This window comes from Oncorhynchus masou, unplaced genomic scaffold (genome assembly GCF_036934945.1).
Source record: "Oncorhynchus masou masou isolate Uvic2021 unplaced genomic scaffold, UVic_Omas_1.1 unplaced_scaffold_2612, whole genome shotgun sequence".
Classification (NCBI taxonomy): domain Eukaryota; kingdom Metazoa; phylum Chordata; class Actinopteri; order Salmoniformes; family Salmonidae; genus Oncorhynchus; species Oncorhynchus masou.
Genome location: NW_027009051.1, coordinates 20912 through 38499, shown reverse-complemented (window position 1 = coordinate 38499; position 17588 = coordinate 20912). Strand labels below are relative to the sequence as shown.

At 37.1% G+C, this 17588-nt stretch overlaps 1 pseudogene; it reads right to left on the bottom strand.

Annotated features, from left to right (window-relative positions):
- The window catches only part of LOC135533717 (vitamin K-dependent protein S-like), a 51109-nt pseudogene that overhangs the window by 17178 nt on the left and 16343 nt on the right, over window positions 1–17588 (bottom strand).

Below are 17588 nucleotides of genomic sequence, written 5' to 3'. Positions count from 1 at the left end.
CACATATAGCTGGTTCCTCAGAGATACTGGGGTACAGCAGACACTATCTGGGGAGGGGACACATATAGCTGGTTCCTCAGAGATATTGGGGTACAGCAGACACTATCTGGGGAGGGAACACATATAGCTGGTTCCTCAGAGATACTGGGGTACAGCAGACACTCATTGATATCTGGGGAGGGAACACATATAGCTGGTTCCTCAGAGATATTGGGGTACAGCAGACACTCTCTCGGGGAGGGAACACATATCAAATCAAATCAAATCAAATCAAATTTATTTATATAGCCCTTCGTACATCAGCTGATATCTCAAAGTGCTGTACAGAAACCCAGCCTAAAACCCCAAACAGCAAGCAATGCAGGTGTAGAAGCACGGTGGCTAGGAAAAACTCCCTAGAAAAGCCAAAACCTAGGAAGAAACCTAGAGAGGAACCAGGCTATGTGGGGTGGCCAGTCCTCTTCTGGCTGTGCCGGGTAGAGATTATAACAGAACATGGCCAAGATGTTCAAATGTTCATAAATGACCAGCATGGTCGAATAATAATAAGGCAGAACAGTTGAAACTGGAGCAGCAGCACGGCCAGGTGGACTGGGGACAGCAAGGAGTCATCATGTCAAGTAGTCCTGGGGCATGGTCCTAGGGCCGCGGTTCAGTTGAAACTGGAGCAGCAGCACGGCCAGCTGGTTCCTCAGAGATACTGGGGTACAGCAGACACTCATTGATATCTGGGGAGGGAACACATATAGCTGGTTCCTCAGAGATATTGGGGTACAGCAGACACTCTCTGGGGAGGGAACACATATAGCTGGTTCCTCAGAGATACTGGGGTACAGCAGACACTATCTGGGGAGGGGACACATATAGCTGGTTCCTCAGAGATATTGGGGTACAGCAGACACTATCTGGGGAGGGGACACATATAGCTGGTTCCTCAGAGATATTGGGGTACAGCAGACACTCATTCATATCTGGGGAGGGAACACATATAGCTGGTTCCTCAGAGATATTGGGGTACAGCAGACACTATCTGGGGAGGGAACACATATAGCTGGTTCCTCAGAGATACTGGGGTACAGCAGACACTCATTGATATCTGGGGAGGGAACACATATAGCTGGTTCCTCAGAGATATTGGGGTACAGCAGACACTATCTGGGGAGGGGACACATATAGCTGGTTCCTCAGAGATACTGGGGTACAGCAGACACTATCTGGGGAGGGGACACATATAGCTGGTTCCTCAGAGATATTGGGGTACAGCAGACACTATCTGGGGAGGGAACACATATAGCTGGTTCCTCAGAGATACTGGGGTACAGCAGACACTCATTGATATCTGGGAGGGAACACATATAGCTGGTTCCTCAGAGATATTGGGGTACAGCAGACACTATCTGGGGAGGGAACACATATAGCTGGTTCCTCAGAGATACTGGGGTACAGCAGACACTCATTGATATCTGGGGAGGGAACACATATAGCTGGTTCCTCAGAGATACTGGGGTACAGCAGACACTATCTGGGGAGGGAACACATATAGCTGGTTCCTCAGAGATACTGGGGTACAGCAGACACTCTCTGGGGAGGGAACACAGACATCTTGACATCTTCAGTGTGAGTTGGTAATATGGAGGTTTGGTTTAGTCATGAGACAATCGCACAAACATTAACACAAGTGGGTGCACAAGCAGAAACAGTCATTGAGACCGAAGCCTGTTTCTGGTAACAGCGATGGTCAACGACCCTGAGGTTTAAACACTCTTATGTAACACTGTACTGGTCAGCCATCTCCCTCTGTTCATCTAAATTACGGTCTGGGCTTGCAAATCTAGAGTCTAATATAGAGGAGTCTAAACTAGAGTCTGGGCCTGCAACTCTAGGCTAGAGTCTAAACTAGATTCTAAACTAGAGTATAATCTAGTGTCTGGGCTTGCAAATCTAAAGTCTAATCGAGTGTATGGGCTTGCAAATCTGGAGTCTAGAGTCTAAAACTCTAGATTCTAAACTTGAGTCTGGGCCTGCAAATCTGGAGTCTGAACTTGAGTCTGGGCCTGCAAATCTAGTGGCTAAACTAGAGTCTAAACTGGAGTACAGTTTACCTGTACAGTGGATCTATATAACAGTAACTGTTACCTGTACAGTGGATCTATATAACAGTAACTGTTACCTGTATCTATATAACAGTAACTGTTACCTGTACAGTGGATCTATATAACAGTAACTGTTACCTGTACAGTGGATCTATATAACAGTAACTGTTACCTGTATCTATATAACAGTAGCTGTTACCTGTACAGTGGATCTATATAACAGTAACTGTTACCTGTACAGTGGATCTATATAACAGTAACGGTTACCTGTATCTATATAACAGTAACTGTTACCTGTACAGTGGATCTATATAACAGTAACTGGTACCTGTACAGTGGATCTATATAACAGTAACGGTTACCTGTATCTATATAACAGTAACTGTTACCTGTACAGTGGATCTATATAACAGTAACTGTTACCTGTACAGTGGATCTATATATAACAGTAACTGTTACCTGTACAGTGGATCTATATAACAGTAACGGTTACCTGTATCTATATAACAGTAACTGTTACCTGTACAGTGGATCTATATAACAGTAACTGTTACCTGTACAGTGGATCTATATAACAGTAACGGTTACCTGTATCTATATAACAGTAACTGTTACCTGTATCTATATAACAGTAACTGTTACCTGTACAGTGGATCTATATAACAGTAACTGTTACCTGTACAGTGGATCTATATAACAGTAACGGTTACCTGTATCTATATAACAGTAACTGTTACCTGTATCTATATAACAGTAACTGTTACCTGTACAGTGGATCTATATAACAGTAACTGTTACCTGTACAGTGGATCTATATAACAGTAACTGTTACCTGTACGGTGGATCTATATAACAGTAACTGTTACCTGTACAGTGGATCTATATAACAGTAACGGTTACCTGTATCTATATAACAGTAACTGTTACCTGTACAGTGGATCTATATAACAGTAACTGTTACCTGTACAGTGGATCTATATAACAGTAACGGTTACCTGTATCTATATAACAGTAACTGTTACCTGTACAGTGGATCTATATAACAGTAACTGTTACCTGTACAGTGGATCTATATAACAGTAACGGTTACCTGGATCTATATAACAGTAACTGTTACCTGTACAGTGGATCTATATAACAGTAACGGTTACCTGTATCTATATAACAGTAACTGTTACCTGTACAGTGGATCTATATAACAGTAACTGTTACCTATACAGTGGATCTATATAACAGTAACTGTTACCTGGATCTATATAACAGTAACTGTTACCTGTACAGTGGATCTATATAACAGTAACTGTTACCTGTATCTATATAACAGTAACTGTTACCTGTACAGTGGATCTATATAACAGTAACTGTTACCTATACAGTGGATCTATATAACAGTAACTGTTACCTGGATCTATATAACAGTAACTGTTACCTGTACAGTGGATCTATATAACAGTAACGGTTACCTGTACAGTGGATCTATATAACAGTAACTGTTACCTGTACAGTGGATCTATATAACAGTAACTGTTACCTGTATCTATATAACAGTAACTGTTACCTGTACAGTGGATCTATATAACAGTAACTGTTACCTGTATCTATATAACAGTAACTGTTACCTGTACAGTGGATCTATATAACAGTAACGGTTATCTGGATCTATATAACAGTAACTGTTACCTGTACAGTGGATCTATATAACAGTAACTGTTACCTGTACAGTGGATCTATATAACAGTAACTGTTACCTGTACAGTGGATCTATATAACAGTAACGGTTACCTGTATCTATATAACAGTAACGGTTACCTGTACAGTGGATCTATATAACAGTAACGGTTACCTGTACAGTGGATCTATATAACAGTAACGGTTACCTGTACAGTGGATCTATATAACAGTAACTGTTACCTGTACAGTGGATCTATATAACAGTAACGGTTACCTGTACAGTGGATCTATATAACAGTAACTGTTACCTGTATCTATATAACAGTAACTGTTACCTGTACAGTGGATCTATATAACAGTAACTGTTACCTGTACAGTGGATCTATATAACAGTAACTGTTACCTGTACAGTGGATCTATATAACAGTAACTGTTACCTGGATCTATATAACAGTAACTGTTACCTGTACGGTGGATCTATATAACAGTAACTGTTACCTGTACAGTGGATCTATATAACAGTAACTGTTACCTGTACAGTGGATCTATATAACAGTAACTGTTACCTGTACAGTGGATCTATATAACAGTAACTGTTACCTATACAGTGGATCTATATAACAGTAACTGTTACCTGTACAGTGGATCTATATAACAGTAACTGTTACCTGTACAGTGGATCTATATAACAGTAACTGTTACCTGTACAGTGGATCTATATAACAGTAACTGTTACCTGTACAGTGGATCTATATAACAGTAACTGTTACCTGTACAGTGGATCTATATAACAGTAACGGTTACCTGTACAGTGGATCTATATAACAGTAACTGTTACCTATACAGTGGATCTATATAACAGTAACGGTTACCTGTACAGTGGATCTATATAACAGTAACTGTTACCTGTATCTATATAACAGTAACTGTTACCTGTACAGTGGATCTATATAACAGTAACTGTTACCTGTACAGTGGATCTATATAACAGTAACGGTTACCTGTACAGTGGATCTATATAACAGTAACTGTTACCTGTATCTATATAACAGTAACTGTTACCTGTATCTATATAACAGTAACTGTTACCTGTATCTATATAACAGTAACTGTTACCTGTACAGTGGATCTATATAACAGTAACTGTTACCTGTATCTATATAACAGTAACTGTTACCTGTATCTATATAACAGTAACGGTTACCTGTACAGTGGATCTATATAACAGTAACTGTTACCTGTACAGTGGATCTATATAACAGTAACTGTTACCTGGATCTATATAACAGTAACTGTTACCTGTACAGTGGATCTATATAACAGTAACTGTTACCTGTACAGTGGATCTATATAACAGTAACTGTTACCTGTATCTATATAACAGTAACTGTTACCTGTACAGTGGATCTATATAACAGTAACTGTTACCTGTATCTATATAACAGTAACGGTTACCTGTACAGTGGATCTATATAACAGTAACGGTTACCTGTACAGTGGATCTATATAACAGTAACTGTTACCTGTATCTATATAACAGTAACTGTTACCTGTACAGTGGATCTATATAACAGTAACTGTTACCTGTAGAGTGGATCTATATAACAGTAACGGTTACCTGTTACCTGTATCTATATAACAGTAACTGTTACCTGTACAGTGGATCTATATAACAGTAACGGTTACCTGTACAGTGGATCTATATAACAGTAACTGTTACCTGTATCTATATAACAGTAACTGTTACCTGTACAGTGGATCTATATAACAGTAACTGTTACCTGTATCTATATAACAGTAACGGTTACCTGTACAGTGGATCTATATAACAGTAACGGTTACCTGTATCTATATAACAGTAACTGTTACCTGTATCTATATAACAGTAACGGTTACCTGTACAGTGGATCTATATAACAGTAACGGTTACCTGTACAGTGGATCTATATAACAGTAACTGTTACCTGTACAGTGGATCTATATAACAGTAATGGTTACCTGTATCTATATAACAGTAACTGTTACCTGTATCTATATAACAGTAACGGTTACCTGTATCTATATAACAGTAACTGTTACCTGTACAGTGGATCTATATAACAGTAACTGTTACCTGTATCTATATAACAGTAACTGTTACCTGTACAGTGGATCTATATAACAGTAACTGTTACCTGTACAGTGGATCTATATAACAGTAACTGTTACCTGTATCTATATAACAGTAACGGTTACCTGTATCTATATAACAGTAACTGTTACCTGTACAGTGGATCTATATAACAGTAACTGTTACCTGTATCTATATAACAGTAACGGTTACCTGTACAGTGGATCTATATAACAGTAACGGTTACCTGTATCTATATAACAGTAACCGTTACCTGTACAGTGGATCTATATAACAGTAACTGTTACCTGTATCTATATAACAGTAACGGTTACCTGGATCTATATAACAGTAACTGTTACCTGTATCTATATAACAGTAACTGTTACCTGTACAGTGGATCTATATAACAGTAACTGTTACCTGTACAGTGGATCTATATAACAGTAACTGTTACCTGTACAGTGGATCTATATAACAGTAACGGTTACCTGTACAGTGGATCTATATAACAGTAACGGTTACCTGGATCTATATAACAGTAACGGTTACCTGTATCTATATAACAGTAACTGTTACCTGTACAGTGGATCTATATAACAGTAACTGTTACCTGTACAGTGGATCTATATAACAGTAACGGTTACCTGTATCTATATAACAGTAACTGTTACCTGTACAGTGGATCTATATAACAGTAACTGTTACCTGTATCTATATAACAGTAACGGTTACCTGTACAGTGGATCTATATAACAGTAACTGTTACCTGTATCTATATAACAGTAACTGTTACCTGTACAGTGGATCTATATAACAGTAACTGTTACCTGTACAGTGGATCTATATAACAGTAACTGTTACCTGTACAGTGGATCTATATAACAGTAACTGTTACCTGTACAGTGGATCTATATAACAGTAACGGTTACCTGTACAGTGGATCTATATAACAGTAACTGTTACCTATACAGTGGATCTATATAACAGTAACTGTTACCTGTATCTATATAACAGTAACTGTTACCTGTATCTATATAACAGTAACTGTTACCTGTACAGTGGATCTATATAACAGTAACTGTTACCTGTACAGTGGATCTATATAACAGTAACTGTTACCTGTACAGTGGATCTATATAACAGTAACTGTTACCTGTACAGTGGATCTATATAACAGTAACAGTTACCTGTACAGTGGATCTATATAACAGTAACTGTTACCTATACAGTGGATCTATATAACAGTAACTGTTACCTGTACAGTGGATCTATATAACAGTAACTGTTACCTATACAGTGGATCTATATAACAGTAACGGTTACCTGTATCTATATAACAGTAACTGTTACCTGTACAGTGGATCTATATAACAGTAACTGTTACCTATACAGTGGATCTATATAACAGTAACGGTTACCTGTATCTATATAACAGTAACTGTTACCTGTACAGTGGATCTATATAACAGTAACGGTTACCTGTACAGTGGATCTATATAACAGTAACTGTTACCTATACAGTGGATCTATATAACAGTAACTGTTACCTATACAGTGGATCTATATAACAGTAACTGTTACCTATACAGTGGATCTATATAACAGTAACTGTTACCTGTACAGTGGATCTATATAACAGTAACTGTTACCTGTATCTATATAACAGTAACTGTTACCTGTACAGTGGATCTATATAACAGTAACTGTTACCTATACAGTGGATCTATATAACAGTAACTGTTACCTGTACAGTGGATCTATATAACAGTAACGGTTACCTGTATCTATATAACAGTAACTGTTACCTGTATCTATATAACAGTAACTGTTACCTGTACAGTGGATCTATATAACAGTAACTGTTACATGGATCTATATAACAGTAACGGTTACCTGTATCTATATAACAGTAACGGTTACCTGTTACCTGTATCTATATAACAGTAACTGTTACCTATACAGTGGATCTATATAACAGTAACTGTTACCTGTACAGTGGATCTATATAACAGTAACTGTTACCTGTACAGTGGATCTATATAACAGTAACTGTTACCTGGATCTATATAACAGTAACTGTTACCTGTACAGTGGATCTATATAACAGTAACTGTTACCTATACAGTGGATCTATATAACAGTAACTGTTACCTGTACAGTGGATCTATATAACAGTAACTGTTACCTGTATCTATATAACAGTAACTGTTACCTGTACAGTGGATCTATATAACAGTAACTGTTACCTGTACAGTGGATCTATATAACAGTAACGGTTACCTGTACAGTGGATCTATATAACAGTAACGGTTACCTGTACAGTGGATCTATATAACAGTAACTGTTACCTGGATCTATATAACAGTAACTGTTACCTATACAGTGGATCTATATAACAGTAACTGTTACCTGTACAGTGGATCTATATAACAGTAACTGTTACCTGTACAGTGGATCTATATAACAGTAACTGTTACCTGGATCTATATAACAGTAACTGTTACCTGTACAGTGGATCTATATAACAGTAACTGTTACCTATACAGTGGATCTATATAACAGTAACTGTTACCTGTACAGTGGATCTATATAACAGTAACTGTTACCTGTATCTATATAACAGTAACTGTTACCTGTACAGTGGATCTATATAACAGTAACGGTTACCTGTACAGTGGATCTATATAACAGTAACGGTTACCTGTACAGTGGATCTATATAACAGTAACGGTTACCTGTACAGTGGATCTATATAACAGTAACTGTTACCTGGATCTATATAACAGTAACTGTTACCTGTACAGTGGATCTATATAACAGTAACGGTTACCTGTACAGTGGATCTATATAACAGTAACTGTTACCTGTACAGTGGATCTATATAACAGTAACTGTTACCTGTACAGTGGATCTATATAACAGTAACTGTTACCTGGATCTATATAACAGTAACTGTTACCTGTACAGTGGATCTATATAACAGTAACGACCTGTATCTATATAACAGTAACTGTTACCTGTACAGTGGATCTATATAACAGTAACGGTTACCTGTACAGTGGATCTATATAACAGTAACTGTTACCTGTATCTATATAACAGTAACTGTTACCTGTATCTATATAACAGTAACTGTTACCTGTACAGTGGATCTATATAACAGTAACTGTTACCTGTACAGTGGATCTATATAACAGTAACTGTTACCTGGATCTATATAACAGTAACGGTTACCTGTACAGTGGATCTATATAACAGTAACTGTTACCTGTACAGTGGATCTATATAACAGTAACTGTTACCTGTATCTATATAACAGTAACGGTTACCTGTACAGTGGATCTATATAACAGTAACGGTTACATGTACAGTGGATCTATATAACAGTAACTGTTACCTGTATCTATATAACAGTAACTGTTACCTGTACGGTGGATCTATATAACAGTAACTGTTACCTGTACAGTGGATCTATATAACAGTAACTCCTGTATCTATATACAGTAACGGTTACCTGTACAGTGGATCTATATAACAGTAACGGTTACCTGTACAGTGGATCTATATAACAGTAACTGTTACCTGTATCTATATAACAGTAACTGTTACCTGTACAGTGGATCTATATAACAGTAACTGTTACCTGTATCTATATAACAGTAACTGTTACCTGTACAGTGGATCTATATAACAGTAACTGTTACCTGTAGAGTGGATCTATATAACAGTAACGGTTACCTGTTACCTGTATCTATATAACAGTAACTGTTACCTGTTTACCTGTACAGTGGATCTATATAACAGTAACGGTTACCTGTACAGTGGATCTATATAACAGTAACTGTTACCTGTATCTATATAACAGTAACTGTTACCTGTACAGTGGATCTATATAACAGTAACTGTTACCTGTATCTATATAACAGTAACGGTTACCTGTACAGTGGATCTATATAACAGTAACGGTTACCTGTACAGTGGATCTATATAACAGTAACTGTTACCTGTACAGTGGATCTATATAACAGTAACGGTTACCTGTATCTATATAACAGTAACTGTTACCTGTACAGTGGATCTATATAACAGTAACTGTTACCTGTACAGTGGATCTATATAACAGTAACTGTTACCTGTACAGTGGATCTATATAACAGTAATGGTTACCTGTATCTATATAACAGTAACTGTTACCTGTATCTATATAACAGTAACGGTTACCTGTATCTATATAACAGTAACTGTTACCTGTACAGTGGATCTATATAACAGTAAATGTTACCTGTACAGTGGATCTATATAACAGTAACTGTTACCTGTACAGTGGATCTATATAACAGTAACTGTTACCTGTATCTATATAACAGTGGTTCCTGTATCTATATAACAGTAACTGTTACCTGTACAGTGGATCTATATAACAGTAACTGTTACCTGTATCTATATAACAGTAACGGTTACCTGTACAGTGGATCTATATAACAGTAACGGTTACCTGTATCTATATAACAGTAACTGTTACCTGTACAGTGGATCTATATAACAGTAACTGTTACCTGTACAGTGGATCTATATAACAGTAACGGTTACCTGTACAGTGGATCTATATAACAGTAACGGTTACCTGGATCTATATAACAGTAACGGTTACCTGTATCTATATAACAGTAACTGTTACCTGTACAGTGGATCTATATAACAGTAACTGTTACCTGTACAGTGGATCTATATAACAGTAACGGTTACCTGTATCTATATAACAGTAACTGTTACCTGTACAGTGGATCTATATAACAGTAACTGTTACCTGTATCTATATAACAGTAACGGTTACCTGTACAGTGGATCTATATAACAGTAACTGTTACCTGTATCTATATAACAGTAACTGTTACCTGTACAGTGGATCTATATAACAGTAACTGTTACCTGTACAGTGGATCTATATAACAGTAACTGTTACCTGTACAGTGGATCTATATAACAGTAACTGTTACCTGTACAGTGGATCTATATAACAGTAACGGTTACCTGTACAGTGGATCTATATAACAGTAACTGTTACCTATACAGTGGATCTATATAACAGTAACTGTTACCTGTACAGTGGATCTATATAACAGTAACTGTTACCTGTACAGTGGATCTATATAACAGTAACTGTTACCTATACAGTGGATCTATATAACAGTAACTGTTACCTGTACAGTGGATCTATATAACAGTAACTGTTACCTGTACAGTGGATCTATATAACAGTAACAGTTACCTGTACAGTGGATCTATATAACAGTAACTGTTACCTATACAGTGGATCTATATAACAGTAACTGTTACCTGTACAGTGGATCTATATAACAGTAACTGTTACCTATACAGTGGATCTATATAACAGTAACGGTTACCTGTATCTATATAACAGTAACTGTTACCTGTACAGTGGATCTATATAACAGTAACTGTTACCTGTACAGTGGATCTATATAACAGTAACTGTTACCTATACAGTGGATCTATATAACAGTAACTGTTACCTGTACAGTGGATCTATATAACAGTAACTGTTACCTGTACAGTGGATCTATATAACAGTAACGGTTACCTGTACAGTGGATCTATATAACAGTAACTGTTACCTATACAGTGGATCTATATAACAGTAACTGTTACCTATACAGTGGATCTATATAACAGTAACTGTTACCTATACAGTGGATCTATATAACAGTAACTGTTACCTGTATCTATATAACAGTAACTGTTACCTGTACAGTGGATCTATATAACAGTAACTGTTACCTATACAGTGGATCTATATAACAGTAACTGTTACCTGTACAGTGGATCTATATAACAGTAACGGTTACCTGTATCTATATAACAGTAACTGTTACCTGTACAGTGGATCTATATAACAGTAACTGTTACCTGGATCTATATAACAGTAACGGTTACCTGTATCTATATAACAGTAACGGTTACCTGTTACCTGTATCTATATAACAGTAACTGTTACCTATACAGTGGATCTATATAACAGTAACTGTTACCTGTACAGTGGATCTATATAACAGTAACTGTTACCTGGATCTATATAACAGTAACTGTTACCTGTACAGTGGTTCTATATAACAGTAACTGTTACCTATACAGTGGATCTATATAACAGTAACTGTTACCTGTACAGTGGATCTATATAACAGTAACTGTTACCTGTATCTATATAACAGTAACTGTTACCTGTACAGTGGATCTATATAACAGTAACTGTTACCTGTACAGTGGATCTATATAACAGTAACGGTTACCTGGATCTATATAACAGTAACTGTTACCTGTACAGTGGATCTATATAACAGTAACTGTTACCTGTACAGTGGATCTATATAACAGTAACGGTTACCTGTACAGTGGATCTATATAACAGTAACGGTTACCTGTACAGTGGATCTATATAACAGTAACTGTTACCTGGATCTATATAACAGTAACTGTTACCTGTACAGTGGATCTATATAACAGTAACGGTTACCTGTACAGTGGATCTATATAACAGTAACTGTTACCTGTACAGTGGATCTATATAACAGTAACTGTTACCTGTACAGTGGATCTATATAACAGTAACTGTTACCTGGATCTATATAACAGTAACTGTTACCTGTACAGTGGATCTATATAACAGTAACGGTTACCTGTATCTATATAACAGTAACTGTTACCTGTACAGTGGATCTATATAACAGTAACGGTTACCTGTACAGTGGATCTATATAACAGTAACTGTTACCTGTATCTATATAACAGTAACTGTTACCTGTATCTATATAACAGTAACTGTTACCTGTACAGTGGATCTATATAACAGTAACTGTTACCTGTACAGTGGATCTATATAACAGTAACTGTTACCTGGATCTATATAACAGTAACTGTTACCTGTACAGTGGATCTATATAACAGTAACTGTTACCTGTACAGTGGATCTATATAACAGTAACTGTTACCTGTATCTATATAACAGTAACGGTTACCTGTACAGTGGATCTATATAACAGTAACGGTTACCTGTACAGTGGATCTATATAACAGTAACTGTTACCTGTATCTATATAACAGTAACTGTTACCTGTACAGTGGATCTATATAACAGTAACTGTTACCTGTAGAGTGGATCTATATAACAGTAACGGTTACCTGTTACCTGTATCTATATAACAGTAACTGTTACCTGTACAGTGGATCTATATAACAGTAACGGTTACCTGTACAGTGGATCTATATAACAGTAACTGTTACCTGTATCTATATAACAGTAACTGTTACCTGTATCTATATAACAGTAACTGTTACCTGTACAGTGGATCTATATAACAGTAACGGTTACCTGTACAGTGGATCTATATAACAGTAACGGTTACCTGTACAGTGGATCTATATAACAGTAACTGTTACCTGTATCTATATAACAGTGGATGTATCTATATAACAGTAACTGTTACCTGTACAGTGGATCTATATAACAGTAACTGTTACCTGTATCTATATAACAGTAACTGTTACCTGTACAGTGGATCTATATAACAGTAACTGTTACCTATACAGTGGATCTATATAACAGTAACTGTTACCTGTATCTATATAACAGTAACGGTTACCTGTATCTATATAACAGTAACTGTTACCTGTACAGTGGATCTATATAACAGTAACTGTTACCTGTACAGTGGATCTATATAACAGTAACTGTTACCTGTACAGTGGATCTATATAACAGTAACTGTTACCTGTACAGTGGATCTATATAACAGTAACGGTTACCTGTACAGTGGATCTATATAACAGTAACTGTTACCTATACAGTGGATCTATATAACAGTAACTGTTACCTGTACAGTGGATCTATATAACAGTAACTGTTACCTATACAGTGGATCTATATAACAGTAACGGTTACCTGTATCTATATAACAGTAACTGTTACCTGTACAGTGGATCTATATAACAGTAACTGTTACCTGTACAGTGGATCTATATAACAGTAACTGTTACCTATACAGTGGATCTATATAACAGTAACTGTTACCTGTACAGTGGATCTATATAACAGTAACTGTTACCTGTATCTATATAACAGTAACTGTTACCTGTACAGTGGATCTATATAACAGTAACTGTTACCTATACAGTGGATCTATATAACAGTAACTGTTACCTGTATCTATATAACAGTAACGGTTACCTGTATCTATATAACAGTAACTGTTACCTGTACAGTGGATCTATATAACAGTAACTGTTACCTGTACAGTGGATCTATATAACAGTAACTGTTACCTGTACAGTGGATCTATATAACAGTAACTGTTACCTGTACAGTGGATCTATATAACAGTAACGGTTACCTGTACAGTGGATCTATATAACAGTAACTGTTACCTGTACAGTGGATCTATATAACAGTAACTGTTACCTGTACAGTGGATCTATATAACAGTAACTGTTACCTGTACAGTGGATCTATATAACAGTAACTGTTACCTGTACAGTGGATCTATATAACAGTAACTGTTACCTATACAGTGGATCTATATAACAGTAACGGTTACCTGTATCTATATAACAGTAACTGTTACCTGTACAGTGGATCTATATAACAGTAACTGTTACCTGTACAGTGGATCTATATAACAGTAACTGTTACCTATACAGTGGATCTATATAACAGTAACTGTTACCTGTACAGTGGATCTATATAACAGTAACGGTTACCTGTACAGTGGATCTATATAACAGTAACTGTTACCTGTACAGTGGATCTATATAACAGTAACTGTTACCTGTACAGTGGATCTATATAACAGTAACGGTTACCTGTATCTATATAACAGTAACTGTTACCTGTACAGTGGATCTATATAACAGTAACTGTTACCTGTATCTATATAACAGTAACTGTTACCTGTACAGTGGATCTATATAACAGTAACTGTTACCTGTATCTATATAACAGTAACGGTTACCTGTACAGTGGATCTATATAACAGTAACTGTTACCTGTACAGTGGATCTATATAACAGTAACTGTTACCTGTACAGTGGATCTATATAACAGTAACGGTTACCTGTATCTATATAACAGTAACTGTTACCTATACAGTGGATCTATATAACAGTAACTGTTACCTGTACAGTGGATCTATATAACAGTAACTGTTACCTATACAGTGGATCTATATAACAGTAACGGTTACCTGTATCTATATAACAGTAACTGTTACCTGTACAGTGGATCTATATAACAGTAACTGTTACCTGTACAGTGGATCTATATAACAGTAACTGTTACCTATACAGTGGATCTATATAACAGTAACTGTTACCTGTACAGTGGATCTATATAACAGTAACTGTTACCTGTACAGTGGATCTATATAACAGTAACGGTTACCTGTATCTATATAACAGTAACTGTTACCTGTATCTATATAACAGTAACTGTTACCTGTACAGTGGATCTATATAACAGTAACTGTTACCTGGATCTATATAACAGTAACGGTTACCTGTATCTATATAACAGTAACGGTTACCTGTATCTATATAACAGTAACTGTTACCTGTACAGTGGATCTATATAACAGTAACTGTTACCTGTACAGTGGATCTATATAACAGTAACTGTTACCTGTACAGTGGATCTATATAACAGTAACTGTTACCTGTACAGTGGATCTATATAACAGTAACGGTTACCTGTACAGTGGATCTATATAACAGTAACTGTTACCTGTACAGTGGATCTATATAACAGTAACTGTTACCTGTACAGTGGATCTATATAACAGAAACGGTTACCTGTACAGTGGATCTATATAACAGTAACTGTTACCTGTATCTATATAACAGTAACGGTTACCTATACAGTGGATCTATATAACAGTAACTGTTACCTGTACAGTGGATCTATATAACAGTAACTGTTACCTGTATCTATATAACAGTAACTGTTACCTGTATCTATATAACAGTAACTGTTACCTGTACAGTGGATCTATATAACAGTAACTGTTACCTGTATCTATATAACAGTAACGGTTACCTGTATCTATATAACAGTAACTGTTACCTGTACAGTGGATCTTCTCGCTGGTTCTGAACCGGTACCCATCGTCACACATACAGCGGAAGCTACCGGGGGAGTTGTAGCACTTCTGGTTGCAGCCGGCTTGGTGATCTGGGTCTGAACACTCGTCGATGTCTGATCAATAAAACAACCAATAACATCGTTATTCAAGAATGACAAAACATGGATTTATTGACTATAAACTCGGCTCCAAGTCCTGTTCCTGCCGAGTAAGTCAGCAACACCAACGTTTCTGACCAAGCTTTAGGAGACGGATTAAAACCAGCAACCCAGTATTTAGTAGGACCCAGTATTAAGTAGGACCCAGTATTAAGTAGGACCCAGTATTAAGCCAGGACCCAGTATTAAGTAGGACCCAGTATTAAGTAGGACCCAGTATTAAGCCAGGACCCAGTATTAAGTAGGACCCAGTATTAAGTAGGACCCAGTATTAAGCCAGGACCCAGTATTAAGCCAGGACCCAGTATTAAGCCAGGACCCAGTATTAAGTAGGACCCAGTATTAAGTAGTACCCAGTATTAAGTAGGACCCAGTATTAAGTAGGACCCAGTATTAAGTAGGACCCAGTATTAAGTAGGACCCAGTATTAAGTAGGACCCAGTATTAAGCCAGGACCCAGTATTAAGTAGGACCCAGTATTAAGCCAGGACCCAGTATTAAGCCAGGACCCAGTATTAAGTAGGACCCAGTATTAAGCCAGGACCCAGTATTAAACCAGGACCCAGTATTAAGCCAGGACCCAGTATTAAGCCAGGACCCAGTATTAAGCCAGGACCCAGTATTAAGACAGGACCCAGTATTAAACCAGGACCCAGTATTAAGCCAGGACCCAGTATTAAGCCAGGACCCAGTATTAAGCCAGGACCCAGTATTAAGCCAGGACCCAGTATTAAGCCAGGACCCAGTATTAAGCCAGGACCCAGTATTAAGCCAGGACCCAGTATTAAGTAGGACCCAGTATTAAGTAGGACCCAGTATTAAGCCAGGACCCAGTATTAAGCCAGGACCCAGTATTAAGTAGGACCCAGTATTAAGTAGGACCCAGTATTAAGTAGGACCCAGTATTAAGTAGGACCCAGTATTAAGCCAGGACCCAGTATTAAGTAGGACCCAGTATTAAGCCAGGACCCAGTATTAAGCCAGGACCCAGTATTAAGTAGGACCCAGTATTAAGTAGGACCCAGTATTAAGTAGGACCCAGTATTAAGCCAGGACCCAGTATTAAGCCAGGACCCAGTATTAAGTAGGACCCAGTATTAAGTAGGACCCAGTATTAAGCCAGGACCCAGTATTAAGTAGGACCCAGTATTAAGTAGGACCCAGTATTAAGTAGGACCCAGTATTAAACCAGGACCCAGTATTAAGCCAGGACCCAGTATTAAGCCAGGACCCAGTATTAAGCCAGGACCCAGTATTAAGTAGGACCCAGTATTAAGCCAGGACCCAGTATTAAGCCAGGACCCAGTATTAAACCAGGACCCAGTATTAAGTAGGACCCAGTATTAAACCAGGACCCAGTATTAAACCAGGACCCAGTATTAAGCCAGGACCCAGTATTAAGTAG